A 5,421-nucleotide genomic window follows, 5' to 3' on the forward strand; every position below is an offset into this window, starting at 1 on the left:
AGTGCAGCGCTACGAATGTGAGTAGACATACAGAACAGTATATACTGTACTGTTATTAGGGTAATGTAGCTGTGCACACCTAAGTAGTCACCTAAATATATGGAAAAAAAACATCAGATGTAACCATTGTGTTTTTTCCATACATCTAAATTTAAAAACAACTTTGCAAATAGCTTTCATTGGAAATTGCTTACTCTTTTATGTCTACAGCCCCTTTGCAGATGTGTCTCCATTAGAGATGAGCGGATCTTTTAAAATTAGAATTTGCTGCTTTCGACAAATTTTTGCCTCAAAAATTTGATTTGCAGCAAATAAATTCTCACAAATCTCAATATTAGAAAGCTTATAGTGGCTTGGAAAATACATGTGGGGGAGAGATGAGAGAGAGAACCCTGCTGACCATAAGAGCTTACACTTTACAGAATAGACAGAGAGAGATCCCTGCTGACCATATGAGCTTACACTTTACAGAAGAGATAGGACCCCGCCGACCATAAGCGCTTACACTCTACAAGAAAGAGAGACTTACCCTGTGACTTTGGAGATGGATAATGACTCAGCCGTACAAACTGTGCTCCAATGGGAACCATTTATCTGTGATGGTCCCGGTACTGACCACCACTGTTCTAGGTATGATAATCTGTAACATGTCATAGCTGCAAGGCATTATGGGGAGGCCCATGAGGCATTCAAAAATGACGTTAGCTTGCTGTCTGATGCTTCAGCAGTGTGGAAAATGGTGTCAGGCACCATTGCGAACCAAAAGTTAAATCTCAAAGTGTCTAAATTTGCATTAAACCATGAATGTAAGGAAATTCTATTCGCACTCAATCCTTCACCAATAAATCCGCTTATCTCTAAGCTCCATATTTCGGCCGACAGAGTCATGTAAGGGCTTGTTTTTTGCAGGCCAAGTTGACGTTTTTCTTGGTACCATTTTCGGGCACATGACATTTTTTGATCGCTTTCTATTCCGATTTTTGGGAGGCAGAATAAACAAAAACAACAATTCAGGAATTGTTTTTTTTTTGTTTTTTTTTATGCCGTTCCGCGTGTGGTAAAATTACTACATACTCTGGTCCACAGCAGATCTTTCCACTCCAAAAGCAGGTGGTGACTATCAGCCCCAATCTCTCCGGCGAGTAGTTTTTAACCATCACACCAATCAGGATCTCTGGCCTCCAGAAGAATCCTACCTTTAGATCAACCTTCTGGACCTAAGAGCCTTTTTTTCTGGTTCTCTTTCTCGTCCTCCATTCCCTATGACCCCCCCTACTTCGCGTACAGACAGTCCACTTGAATTAGGTGGCCTATTTGGACTATCAGTGGGCCATGAGAGAAACGGCCAACATTCTTCACTGGGCAGAGATACTTCTATAAATTGACGTGCCAGATTTGAAAAATGGAGCTTCATGCTGAAGTCCCAAATAGGCTCCATCATTAAGAGGGTAATCATTTTTGGGCATACAAGCTACTTTTGTTGTAGATAATTGTGGCATATATCTACCTTGCACATCTCACTTATTTTACATTGTTTTGTGTGTAAATCACTGACCATATTGTTGGTCTCTCCAATTCTGATTTTTTTTTTAATAAAACATAGACACAGACCTCAGTATTTTATTTGGACTTTGTACACATTAAAAGGGGTTTTCCAAGTTAAGAAAAGGAAACTACAGATGCTTTTATATAACGGAGCAGATACTCAACCTTTCTGATTTCAGTGCCAGCTCTCCGTTGCTGCTCCAGTCTCATTGGTTTGACTTCAATGGTGACATCATGTCGACAACTCACATCACCACTTAACATCTTTGCTGTTGGTTATTATACAGTACAGACCAAAAGTTTGGACACACCTTCTCATTTAAAGATTTTTCTGTATTTTTATGACTATGAAAATTGTACATTCACACTGAAGGCATCAAAACTATGAATTAACACATGTGGAATTATATACTTAACAAAAAAGTGTGAAACAACTGAAAATATGTCTTATATTCTAGGTTCTTCAAAGTAGCTACCTTTTGCTTTGATTACTGCTTTGCACACTCTTGGCATTCTCTTGATGAGCTTCAAGAGGTAGTCACCAGAAATGGTCTTCCAGCAATCTTGAAGGGGTCATTGTCCTGTTGAAAAATAAATGATGGTCCAACTAAATGCAAACCGGATGGAATAGCATGCCGCTGCAAGATGCTGTGGTAGCCATGCTGGTTCAGTATGTCGCAGAGTGCATCTTCTTACAGTCACCGCTGTACTTACGAGAGCTTCAATCAGCAAGATATCTTGAGTAAACAGTATTTACTTCATACTGGATAAACATGAGATACAGTTCAGTGTCACACAGTCCGTGTGCTGCTGACATAACACATACAGGAAAGAAAACACACACAGGAAGTAAAATGCAACCAATTGAGAGCTTCCCTCCCCACATTACAGCAAGCATATAACTTTACACACTATCGCCATCTGCTGTCTAATTAGTATAAAGTCCTCCTTTCACTTATAATAAGTCCTAATCTGTTGCATATGCCAACACAGTATGCCTTCAATTTTGAATAAATCCCCAACAGTGTCACCAGCAAAGCACCCCCACACCATCACACCTCCTCCTCCATGCTTCACAGTGGAAACCAGGCATGTAGAGTCCATCCGTTCACCTTTTCTGCGTTGCACAAAGACACGGTGGTTGGAACCAAAGATCTCAAATTTGGACTCATCAGACCAAAGCCGAGATTTCCACTTGTCTAATGTCCATTCCTTGTGTTCTTTAGCCCAAACAAGTCTCTTCTGCTTGTTGCCTGTCCTTAGCAGTGGTTTCCTAGCAGCTATTTTACCATGAAGGCCTGCTGCACAAAGTCTCCTCTTAACAGTTGTTGTAGAGATGTATCTGTGCTAGAACTCTGTGTGGCATTGACCTGGTCTCTAATCTGATCTGCTGTTAACCTGCGATTTCTGAGGCAGGTGACTCGGATAAACTTATCCTCAGAAGCAGAGGTGACTCTTGGTCTTCCTTTCCTGGGGCGGTCCTCATGTGAGCCAGTTTCTTTGTAGCGCTTGATGGTTTTTGCAACTGCACTTAGGGACACTTTCAAAGTTTGCCCAATTTTTTGGACTGACTGACCTTCATTTCTTAAAGTAATGATGGCCACTCGTTTTTCTTTACTTAGCTGCTTTTTTCTTGCCATAATACAAATTCTAACAGTCTATTCAGTAGGACTATCAGCTGTGTATCCACCAGACTACTGCACAACACAACTGATGGTCCCAATCCCATTTATAAGGCAAGAAATCCCACTTATTAAACCTGACAGGGCACACCTGTGAAGTGAAAACCATTTCCGGTGACTACCTCTTGAAGCTCATCAAGAGAATGCCAAGAGTGTGCAAAGCAGTCATCAAAGCAAAAGGTGGCTACTTTGAAGAACCTAGAATACAATACATATTTTCAGTTGTTTCACACTTTGTTAAGTATATAATTCCACATGTGTTAATTCATAGTTTTGATGCCTTCAGTGTGAATGTACAATTTTCATAGTCATGAAAATACAGAAAAATCTTTAAATGAGAAGGTGTGTCCAAACTTTTGGTCTGTACTGTAAATAGGTATATTACTGGAAATAACTGTGTCTTTCAGATCTGTATTAATAAGAAATGTACCAACATCGAGGAAGCCTACAAGACAGCAGGATGTGCAGCAAAATGCACAGGACATGCGGTAAGACCAAATGTGGTGCACGGATCTTGTGTTTTCTATAGTCATATAGTATAGTATATCTAATAATGAGAAATGATATATTACAGAGTTAAAGGGAATCTATCTGCAGGTTTTTGCTATGTAATCTGACAGCAGCATGATGTAGAGACAGAGAACCTGTTTCCAGCGATGTATCACTTGGTTTACTGGGCACAGTTGTGACAGAATCACAATTTTCACAGTTTTCTCTGCTGCAGATCTAGCAGAGCTCTGCTGCAGATCTCTGCTCTGAGCTCTGAGCTGGGTATAACCCCATCCACACCACTGATTAGACGCAATCTGTCAATATACAGTGTACACAGAAAGCTGCCAATCAGTGTTGGGAGGTGTGCTTGAGCCAGGAGGCACAAGGCAGCTAGCTAGTCAGATAGTGATAATCTCCTGCTGATAAAACACTCATCTTATTGAAACAGAAACACACAGCCTAGTTAATGTCACATGTCTGTAATTAGGGTCTTTGCTCCTACACCATACTGTTCTCAGATTATTTCATGCCAGGTGTGAGTGCAACACATAGAATCATGCCAGGTGTGAGTGCAACACGGGGGGGAAAGGGAAAGGAAGCCCAGACACTAGGGAAAGGGGTAAGCTGTGACCTCCTAAACTGGACTAGCGTCACCCTGACTTCCCCTCCAGTCCCTATACAGCCTCTGCAGCTGTCGCTGATCATGTGCCTTGCCCGACTATCCCTGGTGTAAGGCTATAGCTGGGGGTGGAAGATGACCACTAGTCAACCTCCGCTAGTACGCTAAAGACAAAAGAAGAGAATAACACAGGGGAATAACAAACTTAGGTTTAAAAGAACTCCAACATGACACAAGACTCCACAGAGGACGTGATGCTGCTTCAGCCAAGTTCCAAGTAGAAATGAGTATAACCGGCCCACCTGGAGAGACCAGGTGTATATATACACCCAGGCCAGAGGGAGGCAGTTGCTGGGTCCTAAAGACAGCCTCCTATCTAGGAAGCTGTCTGCAATGCCAAACGTAGAGATCTCCTACATGCCACTGCAGGGTGACTGTCTGTCACCTCCGACACACCCGTGACAGATTATATATTAAGATCCTTCTGACAGATTCCTTATAACAACTCTCCTAAAATGTACAGGAGACTCCCAAATCTCTAGAAGAGTTGTCAACTTTCCTGTGTTCTGCCAAAATCGGGGAAGGAAGTGCTACTAATATTACCTCTATCCTGTCTCCATGTCATTAACTCATGGCAAAAAGTTTACAACACACAATTATAGACTCTGAATGTCACACCAGAGCAAAGAAATGCCCGGCGAGCTGCGCAAAGGGAGAGGAAGAAACAGGAAAGGGAGGGCCATGATGATAGGGATAGGGAGAGGGGTAGATGGTGACCCCTCAACACTCATCTAATGCTGAACCCTGCGCTCCCTATCGCCCTAGATTGGTCCCCCCCCCTTCCCCTGTGCGCCGTCACCTGCTTAAGCCCTGATTGACCCTGGGCTTTGACTTGGTTAATGGGCAGAAAAACACTGGTCTTACTACTATGACAAGACAACACAGGGAAGGAGACAAGCGGGGGAAACACAGAGACAAATAGAACGCCACGGCTTTAACGGAAGACACAACAGCTTCTCCAGGATCACCTTCCTCCAGAGAAGTCAGGCTCAGGATATAAACTCTATTGCTGTCATGGGAGGT

This window comes from Phyllobates terribilis, unplaced genomic scaffold (genome assembly GCF_046119375.1).
Source record: "Phyllobates terribilis strain yellow unplaced genomic scaffold, ASM4611937v1 Scaffold_11__3_contigs__length_659146591, whole genome shotgun sequence".
Classification (NCBI taxonomy): Eukaryota; Metazoa; Chordata; class Amphibia; order Anura; family Dendrobatidae; genus Phyllobates; species Phyllobates terribilis.